Below are 12,193 nucleotides of genomic sequence, written 5' to 3'. Positions count from 1 at the left end.
TTGGGGTAGATGGTAATTTTCCCCATATCCTTCCTCCCTTCTCTCCTCCCCTCCCCTCGGCTCACTTTGCTCTCACTTCTGCTGCCAGAAGGAAGTAGATTTTGATATAAAGTTAGGAAGCTTTTGATCTACTCTGTACTTAACCGAGAACCAGCCCCAAGAGAATAGGCAGTGGCAGGAGACTTACTGGGAAGAAGAGACCCAGAACATTCCTGTCAGTAGGTGCCCTCTCTCCAAGCAATTCGAAGAAGAGATTTCTCCAGAAACACCCAGTTACAGACAGCATAAAGGCACAGACTCACTGTTGTATTTTAAAAATGGTGTTAAAAATGTTTTATAATTTGGATTTTTCAGTAATTTGGAGCAACCTCTCCTCTCTATCTAAATTAATGAAGCTTTATTGTGATTTTTAAATTTCATCAAGCCATGTAGGCAGCCATTTTACAGCATCTGTCACTTTAAAGGGCATAAAAGCAGATAAAAGAAGAAGCTGTCCAATTATTAGAGCTAGGATTAGGATCACAAATTGAAAATGGAGTATCAAAGGAGATTTTCTAAGAAACCACAATTCCAAAAGCCCCACAGTTATATTTTAAGAGTGTGTGGGAACAGCTGCAGGACTGATTGTATAGGGCCTTGTTTTTGAGTCCAAGAACTACATAAGTTACACTAAAATTTGTCCTTGAGGAAGATCAGATTGTTCCTTAACCCTTGTGGAGTAATTTACCAGCACGTCTTTGCTGTATTGCAGAGTAGCAGCTGCAAGCAGATATTCTTAAATATATTTAATGAAAGAGTTCCTCCTGCTGAGTCACTAGACGAAGCCAACCGGTTAAACCCATACCAATGCTGGATTCTTACTTCTCAAGTGGCCATTAATAGCACAAAAGATGTGTTTCCTTCAACGGTGGGTTAAACCAGTCTTCCTCTTTCTCGATCCAGGTCTGGTTTCTGTCAGTGCTTTTAAAGTAATGAGTGTTCTCTCTTGCTACAATGCGATGGTGTATTCTTATCCTCTACTTTTTCTCTCCCCATTTCTTTAGGATGTGCTAGTTTCCCAAAACCTTTTCCAGTGCCATCAACGTTAGAAAGGCGCTATCCAGCAGTGAAACACATTTTGCAATTCCTTGCTGGGAGATCAGCTTTAAATATTAAGATGGAGAGAATCAGGGCACGTGCTCTGAGAACATAAAGCGCCCTATGTGTGGGTTGGCGTTACGTGGGTCTTGAGGTAAACAGATGAGGGTCTCTCGGAGGCACGTTTAAACAATTGCAGTTCACTCCCCTCGGCAATTTTCATTGCTCTCTCTGGTAATCGTGATGGCCCCGGGGAAAGAATCTCCTGGTTTGAGAATGATTTCCTTTTCCAGAGGCTGTGATGGCAGAAGGAAAGGAAGTTGAGAGAGTGTAGCCCTCGTGGGCTGAAGGCTGACCGCCAGTAACTGTCCCCGCCGGGCAGCAGGGACATTGATCGGTGAGGCTCCGGTTGGAGCGGAATGTGTGAGCGTGGAGTCTTGCGTTGGCTTTCCTGGACTCCCTCCGCAGTAGAAACTGGAATGTATTACATTGTGGTGGAAGCTCTTTGCGGTCAGGGAGCAGGTCTACTGACTCTGTTGTATTATACCCTCCCAAACGCTTAGCACAGGGTTCTGAAATAGGAAGTGCGCAGTAGCGGGGAAGCAGCGTGGCTCAGTGGAAAGAGCACGGGTTTAGGAGTCAGGGGTCAAGGGTTCTAATCCCGGCGCCGCCATCGGTCAGCTGTGTGACTTCGGGGAAGTCACTTAACTTCTCGGTGCCTCAGTTACCTCATCTGTAAAATGGGGATTATAATGTTGGTATTTGTTAAGCGCTCACTATGTGCAGAGCACTGTTCTAAGCGCTGGGGTAGACACAGGGGATCAGGTTGTCCCACGTGGGGCTCACAGTCTTAATCCCCATTTTACAGATGAGGGAACTGAGACACAGAGAAGTGAAGTGACTTGCCCACAGTCACACAGTTGACAAGTGGCATAGCTGGGATTCAAACTCATGACCTCTGACTCCAAAGCCCATGCTCTTTCCACTGAGCCACGCTGCTTCTAAGACTGATTAAGACTGTGAGCCTCGTGTGGGACAACCTGATTACCCTGTATCTACCCTAGCGCTTAAAACAGTGCTCGGCACATAGTAAGCACTTAAGTTCCCACGTTATTATTATTAAATACTACTGATTGATTTCTTCCCTGCAGCTAAGGGAAAAATTTGGGCCAACTCTCTTTGAGGCAGGCACACCTGATTCTTGTTCTTAATAACAACCGGCAGCTTTAGAAAACCAAGTCTGCCGAGGGAAAAACATCCTTTTCTCTTTGAGTATATATGTATGTGTGTATATATGTAATAAAGGTATATGTAGTATTTGTTCAATGCTTGCTATGTGTCAGGCACTGTTCTAAGCACTAGGACAGATGCAAGCTAATAGATTAATTAGGTCAAACCCAGTCTCTGTCCCACATGGGGCTCACAGCCTAAGTAGGAGGGAGAATAGGTATTTAATCCCCATTTTACAGTTGAGAAAATTGAGGCACAGATAAGTTGTGACTTTTCCAAGGTTACACATCAAACTACTGGCAGAGCCGAGATTAGAACCCAGGTCCTCTGACTTCCAGGACCACACTCTTTCCATTAGGCCACACTGCTTCCCCAACCTGATTATATTGTGTACCCCAGTACTTTAAAAAGTGGTTGACACATAGTAAGCACTTAGAAATACCATAAAAAAAGACAGAGCCAAGTTTAGATGATTGAGCACCAACAGGCAAAGTGTCTAAATTCTAGCCACCAGCCTTATCCCTTCTCATCTCATGCTGAAGCCCCAAAGTCAGCCATCTCTCCAAGGCCTGTATCACCTGAAAATAGAGGGACAGTAATACAGATGAGGGACAACTAAGACAGAGAGTGGTGAACATACTCAGCCCTGAGCCATTAAAACTTTAAATAGCAAAGATCGCTGGTACTACCAACCCAGAATTGGTAGAGACAGTCCCTGGCCACAACAAGTTTAAGTCTAGAGGTGTATTTTTCCAAGTGCTCTGCACACAGAAAGCATTCTATAAATACCATTGACTGGTTGACAACAAATTGTCTAGAAACTGGAATCCTTGAAGACTCCAGAAACGATGAGGATGCGGCAGAAGCTTATTTTGCCTTTTTGTGTATGTGTGTGTTTTGAAGGTACCTTGAATGGATTTGATTTGGGTTGCTTTTACCCTAGGTGATTTTCCTGGCAATGACAAGAAGCTACAAGTTAACGTTTTGGGGAAAAACTACACTTTGGCAGAGAAATGAGCTGTTTTATGATGAAGGGAAATCCAAACACACCCTTAATCTGAGGATGAGCTTATTCTCATTATCGTGGGCTCAGCTCGGCCAATAGGCTTGACTCCTCTCCCCCCTTTATCTTACCCTTATCCCCTGCAAAATTCAACTGGATTCCGGCCAGGCTCATCTGACCGCTGGCATTCCCTCAGTGCTGGGGTCTTCATGAACTGTGGGGCTACAATTCGCAACAGCACCAACGCCACACACATATCAGTCGATCCATCATTGGTATTTATTGAGCACTTACTGTGTGCAGAGCACTTGGGAGAGTACAGCGCGACAGTGTCAGCAGATACGTTCTCTGCTCACGGCAAGCTTACAGTCAAGGCGGGGATGCATGTACGTCCTCATTCTCCTTTTCCTCTCTCTCACCATTTTCCTCCCTGGTTTGGACCATCTTCTGAGTCTAACTGTATGTACGTTTGATGTATGTTTTTAGATTTGCGATCGGAGCCGGGGAGGACCTGATCCAGAACTTAGTAGGATGGGTTGGGCCAGAAAAATCCAACCCATACAGGGCTGTGGACGAATGAGGCCATTAGGCACTAAAAGAAGTGGTACGAAACAGCCACGGAGAGTTCAAAAATATAAGAAATCAGGGAGGAAGAAGCTGTTAGGCTAGCTCTTAGTGCAAGTGCTTCGCACCCAGTAGCCAGTTAATTAGTACCATCGATTCAGTCGTCTGCTTGGCTATTACCTACTGATTCATTTTGAGCTGGTTTTGATTCATTGACTATTGGAAACTCCTTGTTTTATCTCTAAGTCCACATCAAATGAAGCAGCAGCATCAAGGGAATGAGGTACAGGGCTGTCGTTAGGTCCCTTGGGCCAGAAGCCTGGCTGGGCAATAAACATCCTGTAAGACCCAGAGCGTTTATATGTCTCAGTCCTCTGAGCCTGGCTGGGAAAAGAATTCTTCTCCTCAAGTTCACATGGAGCAATTTTTTCTTAAATGGCATTTGTTAAGCATTTACTCTATGCCAGGCACTGGGGGAGGCACAAGCTAATCAGAGTGGACACAGTCCGTGTCCCACTTGGGGCTCAGTCTTAATCTCCATTTTAAGATGTAACTGAGGCACAGAGAAGTTAAGTGACTTGCCTAAGATCACACAGCAGATGAGTACCGGAGCCAGGATTAGAACCCAGGTCTTCTGACTCCCAGGCCTGTGTTATTTCCACTAGGTCATGCTGCTTCCCTGAACTGAAGTGTAATGAGGGTCATATTTAGAGAAGCAGCATGGCTCAGTGGAAAGAGCCCAGGCTTGGGAGTCAGAGGTCACGGGTTTGAATCCCGGCTCTGCCACTTGGCAGCCGTGGGACTTTGGGCAAGTCACTTCACTTCTCTGGGCCTCAGTTCCCTCATCTGTAAAATGGGGATGAAGACTGTGAGCCTCACGTGGGACAACCTGATGACCCTGTATCTACCCCAGAGCTTAGAGCAGTGTTCTGCACATAGTAAGTGCTTAATAAATACCAACATTATTATTATTTTTTGAGTGCTTACTATGTGCAAAGCACTGTACTAAGTGCTTGGGAGAGAGTACAGTACAACAGAGCTGGTAGACGCGTTCCTTGTCCATAAGGATCTTACAGTCTAGAGGGTACAGTTGAGCTTACAGACTAGCGTGTGCACTGCTTTTCCCTGTTCAGCCTAAAGAATTCATTTCAGGATTGTGTTTGTGTGTACACGCGTGCATATCTGTAGGCAGTGTTTACCCTTGTTGCCCAGCTCCTTTTCCCCCTTTACCCAGGAAACTGTATAATGTGATACCAAATCTGTGATTTTTGCGAAATCTTGCCAAACTCAAGGCATGGCAAATCTGAGCCACCCTGAGCAAGAGGTCAGAACAGCTGCTGCCCGGGATGTGAGACAATCAGGCTCTGTGAGTATGATTAATTGCAGTCTCACAACTTTCAGAACACCCAGGTTGAATCAGGGTCTGGGCCTCCATCTCTCCTTCGAACCAAGTTCCAAATTCTATAGAAGCAAGATTTCACATGGTAACGTTCAAGCTGAAAACTAGCAAATAATTCCCAGTTTTCCCATCACTGGGGGCTTGTGTTTTTGCAAAAGCCCACATCTAGGAAAACCATGTTATAGTATTGCGTGTCTGTCACTGCATGCCTGAAAGTAGGCTTGTGCACACGGGTTGTTTCTTTTGATAACAGGGTTGAATGAACATTCCTTAATTCTCTAACTGTGGTCTAGCCAAACTGTGTAGTCAAAATGTGCAGCCTGGAGAACTGACTACATCATCTCCCTTCCAGTGCCTTTCTCTTCCCTTCCTACAGTTCGACCACACTTTAAATGTGAGCCCTCTGGGGTCGAAAAATGAGAGTAAATGGTCCTGCCTTCAGAAGCTGTGATCACAGTGCTCAGCAGGTAAGAATTAGGACAAGGTTTCTCAAAGAGTGGTGCATTCTTGAGCTGGGGAGTGGGAGAGAGGGTCCCTATTCTGCCCACCAAGGGATTCTTAGGGCGCAGTGGGGCTGCCAATAGGGCAGGAACCCTGAGGCTTAGATTGGATCTTAGATTGGATGGATGATAACCCAAAGAAGAGTTGCGATTGATTTATTGACTGTAAGCACCTTGTGGGCAGGGAATCGCAACTACCAGCTCCGGTATTGTACTTTCCCAAGTGCTTAGTACCGTGCTCTGCACACAGTAAGCACTCAATAAAATCAGTCAATCAATTGTATTTATTGAGTGCTTACTGTGTATAGAGTAAGCACTTGGGAGAGTTGGTAGACAGGTTCCCTGCCCACAGTGGATTTATAGTCTTATAATTTGAGAGGAATGAAGAGTGTGAGCCGGAGGGTAGTGGAAGAAGAGTGGATAAGTTGAGTGGAGAGAACTGATGGAGTGCCTAGAGCCAAATGTCAGGTGTTTATGTTCGATGTGGAGAAGAATGGGTAACTATTAGGGGTTTTCATTTCCTCACTACTCTACAATCCCCATCTCCTCTTCTTTCTCCTTCCTGGCAGTTTCTCGTGCTCTTTAAATCTCTGCCTTTACCTGTGACTCTGATTCCGTCCTTTCACCTCTTCAAAACTCTGTCTTCCTCACTCCTCCCCTCCCATACCGCGATCATCAACCTCTCGCTCTCCAATGGTTTACACTCTGTCTTCAAACACGCTTCAGACTGATACAAAAAAGCCTTTGTCGGATCCCACGGCTTTCCTCCAGCTTTCACTTCATTTCTGACTAAATTTCTTGACTGGCTTTTAAGAAGCAGCATGGCATAGCAGAGAGAGCATGAGCCATGGGGTCAGAAGGGCCTAGGTTCTAATCCCGGCTCTGCCAGTTGTCTGCTGTGTGACCTTGGGCAAGTCACTTCTCTGTGCCTCAGTTCCCTCATCTGTAAAATGAGGATTAAGACTGAGCCCCATGTGGGACATGGACTGTGTCCAGCCTGATTAGCTTCTATCTACCCCGGTGCTTACTTCAGTGCCTGGCACATAGTAAACACCTAACAAATACCATTAAAAAAAATGGCTTTAAAGCACTCAGTCACTTTGTCTCCTCCTACCTGACTTGCCTGATTTTCTTCTACGACCCAGCCCACACACTTCACTCCTCTCATTCCAACCTACTCACTGTACCTGGATCTTGTCTATCTTGCCACCGGCCCCTCGCCCACGCCCTGCCTCTGGCCTACTACTCCCTGCCCTTCGCTCCCCCCACCTCCAAAGCCTTATTCAATCAAATCAGTCATTCGCTGGTATTTATTGAGCACTTACTGCATGCAGAACACTGTACTAAGCACTTGGGAGAGTGCAATACAACAGAGTTGGTAGGCGTGTTCCCTGCCCAGAGCGAGCTTACAATCTAGAGACGAATTTACAGTCTAGATATAAAAGCACATCTTCCAAAAATCACGTCTTCTCCAAGAGCCTTCACTGACTAAGCCCTCATTTCCTCTTTACCCACTTCCTTCTGCTTGCCCTTATCCTTTATTCACCCCACACTCAGCCTCACAGCATTTATGTACATATCTACAACTTATTTATATTAATGTCTGTTTCCCTCTCCATTCAATAGTATTCATTGAGCGCTTACTATGTGCAGAGCATTGTACTAAGCGCTAGAAATGTACAAATCGGCAACAGATAGAGACAGTCCCTGCCCTTTGACGGGCTTACAGTCTAATCGGGGGAGACAGGCAGACAAGAACAATGGCAATAAATAGAATCTCCTCGTGGCCAGGGGACATGTCTACTGACTCTGCTATATTCATTCATTTAATCGTATTTATCGAGCGCTTACTGTGTGCAAAGCACTGTACTAAGCACTTGGGAGAGTACAGTATAACAAAAGACACATTCCTGCTCACGTTCTATTGTATCCTCCCAAGCACTTAGCACAGTGCTCTGCCCACAGTAAGTGCTCAATAAATGTCAACCGATTGATTGCTTAGTAGTGAGGACTGAAGGGCATATGGTTGGAGCAGGGAAGGCAGGGTGAATTTGAGCAGTGAAGCTCCTCGGCTGAGGGAGGTAACATTACGTCCCAGAAACAAATTCGCCCACCAAACTGGGAGGTGCCAGCCTCTGGTGCTGGGGTGGAACGTGGCAAAGCCCTGGCAAACATCGAGCCCTGGATGGGGACCGGCAGAAACCTGCTCTTCGACCCCCGAGACTGGTGCCCCAAGCTTTCCGGGTCAGCTCCGTTCCTGCCCCTAGGAAGAAAGGACATTGGCTCCGGACATCAGTGCTGACCGATCAACGTCCTATCAGGGGTCATAAGGTGCAGTAAGTTTCCCTACCCCTCGCCACTCAAGATAAAGAAACACCCCAGGATCTAGTCAATGAGACGAAGAAAGAAGGACACTAAACGAAGCTGGATCGGGACAGATCTTCTGGAGGAACTGAATACTTGACGCACCTCCAAAATCCATTCTGCCAAAGGACAGGCTTCCAAGACGATCTGCTGACCCGTTTGAGAAATAACATAGGCATTTCTGAAATGTCTGAAAAGCAGACTCAACCCTCTCTCCAAAGTCCGTAATTGGCTTAAGGCATTTGTTTTAGGCATCGTATTTCCACATCCGAGGAATAACCTACTGTCAAGTTAAACTTAAACCAGAGCAGTCCCCATGTACCATCATTCCGGTAGAGGGTGGGGTTGCCAAGATTTTCTTCAACGAAATCAAAAGGAAAACCAAGCCAGGGAGGAAGAGAGGCTGGCGGGGGGAGGAGGTGGTGGGTGTCTGCGGCTCTTCAATTACAGCTGAATTACAGCGATCATGCCACTAGCAGTCTGTCTTTCCCTCTCTTTCTCCTGGAGCTCAAGCAGTCGGAGCTGCAGACTCTCGAGTCCTACTGCCAAGGGGAAAGGTCTCCTAGCTGCCAGAGAATCTGAGCCTTGGGTTCCAAACCATTCCCTGCTCAACTGCTGTTTTCATTCAGAACTTTCTGGAATTTGGAAAGGACGTAGCCTTCAATGGGACCAGTGTAGCTGGCTCCCAGGGTTCCTTACTTTGGGCAAGAGAGCGAGGGGTGAGCAGAGGTCTAGCAGGAAGGGGAGTGGGACTGAGAATTCAGTTCTAGGTGTGGCCTGCACTCTGTTTAGAACAGTGTTGTGCAAATTGGTGTTCTCCACAGGGTCCTTTTGGATCACCTTGCACCCTTCTATCGTACCTCAGTGATTTCCTACTACAACCCGGCACGCTCACTTCGCCAATCTAAGGCCAATCTACTTACTGAACCTCAATCTCATCTATCTTGCTGTCAGCCCCTCTCCCATGTCCTGCATCTGGCCTGGAACTCCCTACCCCATCGTATCCATACTATTCCCACCTTCGAAGCCTTATTAAAATCACATCTCCTCCACGAGGCCTTCCCTCACTAAGCCCTCATTTTCCCTACTCCCTCTCCTTTCTGGGTCGCCCTTGTCTTTGGATTTGTACCCCTAATCCACTCCACCCTCAGCCTCACAGACTATAAGCTTGTTGTTGGTAGGAAATTTGTCTACCAACTCCGTGGTACTGTACTCTCCCAAGCGCTTAGTACAGTGCTCTGCACGTAAACTCTCAGTAAATGCCATTTTTTTTTCTATTTGTCTCACTATGTACCAGGCGCTGTACTAAATGCTGGGGTGGATATGAGCTGATCAGGTTGGACACAGTCCCTGTCCTACATAGGGCTTACTCTCTTAATCCCCATTTTACAGATGAGGTTACTGGGGTCCAGAGAAGCTAAGTGACTTGTCCAAGGTCCCACAGCAGACAAGCGACATAGCCGGGATTAGAACCCACATCCTCTGACTCCCTGGCCTGTAATCTATCCGTTAGGTCACACTGCTTCTTGTTGAACGATTGATTGTCCGATTATTCAGGGCGCTGCCCCTCAGCTTCTCCTTGCCCAACTCTTGCAGGGGCTGATGGGGGCCGGGGGGGGAAGATGGGGGCCATCTTTCGGTCCAGACTGGCTTTGGCGGAGATCCTGGAACCTGGGATTTCCAAAGGGCCGAATACGTTTATACGTCTAGTTGCCTCTCATTGTTGAAGTTGACGGTATTGACAGTGAGATCTCCTCGCTGCTTGGGAGACTGCAAAGTAATAATAATAATAATAATAATGTTGGTATTTGTTAAGCGCTTACTATGTGCCGAGCACTGTTCTAAGCGCTGGGGTAGACACAGGGGAATCAGGTTGTCCCACTGGGGGCTCACAATCTTAATCCCCATTTTACAGATGAGGTAACTGAGGCACCGAGAAGTTAAGTGACTTGCCCAAAGTCACACAGCTGACAAGTGGCCGAGCAGGGATTCGAACCCATGACCTCTGACTCCAAAGCCCATGCTCTTTCCACTGAGCCACGCTGCTTCTCTAGATGGATGTGAAGCCCGGACTCCCTCCTCTATTATTTTTAAGTAAGGGGTGCTTCTTGGTATGCTGATAAGCTGGCCTGTTTTCAAGCCTGCCTCTTGGCATTCCACTTTTCCAAAGCCTCTGCTTTACAGTTGCTTAAATACATACTGAATAAGAACCAACGTGTCTGTCCTGGAGATTTTAGATTGTGAGTCCCCAGAGACCGTGTCTAATTCCCACCCGGGGATTCGTTACCTGTGCTTAGCGTAGTGCTCATTAGGTGCTTAATGAGTACTGTTACTACTAATGAGTATATGTGTATATATACACTTTCATTCAATCGTATTTATTGAGTGCTTACTGTATGCAGAGCACTGTACTGTTTGGGAGAGTACAATACCACGATAAACAGACACATTCCCTGCCTATAATGAGCTTACGATTTAGGGGGAGGGGAGACAGACATCAATACATATAAGTTACAGATATAATAATGTTGGTATTTGTTAAGCGTTTACTATGTGCAGAGCACTGTTCTAAGCGCTGGGGTAGACACAGGGGAATCAGGTTGTCCCACGTGGGGCTCACAGTCTTAATCCCCATTTTACAGATGAGGGAACTGAGGCACAGAGAAGTGAAGTGACTTGCCCACAGTCACACAGCCGACAAGTGGCCGATCTGGGATTCGAACCCATGACCTCTGACTCCAAAGCCCGTGCTCTTTCCACTGAGCCACGCAGATATGTACATGAGTGCTGTGGGGCACTTAGTTAATATAAGTATGTGTATATATACATATGTCATGTGTTTACTATGTGCTAAGCACTGTGTTAAGCATGGGGGTTAATGCGACACAATTCAGATTCAGTCCCTTTCCCATGTAGGGCCCTCAGCCTATGTTGGGCATAGTAAAGATTCCATGCTCCTTTAAGGCAGGGATCTGTCTACTCTCTTGTACTCTCCCAAGTGCTTAGAACAGTGCTTGGCACAGAGGAAGTGTTCAGTAAATACTATGGATTGATTGATAAATGCAGATTTACTGTTTATTTTTGTGGTTTGACAAAGAGTGGCAGAGGCCAGTTTGAAGTCTGAAAAAAGCTGCTTTTCCCCCTCTTGGACATGGGAAAAAAGGAAGAGGATGTGGAAAAGGAAAGCAGGGAAGACACTCATTTGGTAATGATGATGATGATGGTGAGAGGATTGTTTAAGCAGCTAATATGTGTCAAGCACTGTTTTAAGCACTGGGATAGATACAACTTAATCAGGTTGGACAGAGTCCCAATCCCTCATGGAGCTCACCATAGGAGGGAGAGCGGGTATTAGATCCGTGTTTTACAGACGAGGAAACTGAAGCTCAGAGAAGTTAAGAGACCTTCCCAAGGTCACCCAGTAGAGGTGGGAATAGAACCCAAATCTTCTGACTCCCAGGCCCGTGCTCTCGGGGAGGAGAAGACAGGTATTCAGCCTCCCTCGTTTCTCCCTCCACTCCTCTTCAGACCAGTCCAAATGGCGACACTCTCCCCTTGCCTTCCTCCTCCTCTGAAGGTGTGATTCCCTCAGATAGACCTTCTTAGCCAGGTCCTCCACATGTCTCTGCAGAAGCCAGAAGAGGCAGAAAGATTGGTGCTTGAAGAAATATCCTGTCAGCTTTGGTTTTTTTCCTCTCCATTCTACCAGTAGGGTAGTTAGTATAGTATGGTCTTGTGTGGTTGTGTTGTGTGTGAGGAGCTTCTCTGTTGGTGAGCTCATAATAATAATAATTGTGGTATTTGTAAAGTGCTTACTATGTGCAGAGCACTGTTCTAAGCGCTGGGGTAGACACAGGGGAATCAGGTTGTCCCACGTGGGGCTCACAGTCTTAATCCCCATTTTACAGATGAGGGAACTGAGGCACAGAGAAGTGAAGTGACTTGCCCACAGTCACACAGCCGACAAGTGGCAGTGTACTAAGCTCTGGGGTAGATACAAGTCAGTCGGGTTGGACACCGTCCCGTCCCACATAGGGCTCACAGTCTTAATCCCCC

The sequence above is a fragment of the Ornithorhynchus anatinus genome, chromosome X3 (assembly GCF_004115215.2).
Source record: "Ornithorhynchus anatinus isolate Pmale09 chromosome X3, mOrnAna1.pri.v4, whole genome shotgun sequence".
NCBI lineage: Eukaryota > Metazoa > Chordata > Mammalia > Monotremata > Ornithorhynchidae > Ornithorhynchus > Ornithorhynchus anatinus.
Note: the sequence above shows the minus strand (reverse complement) of the source record.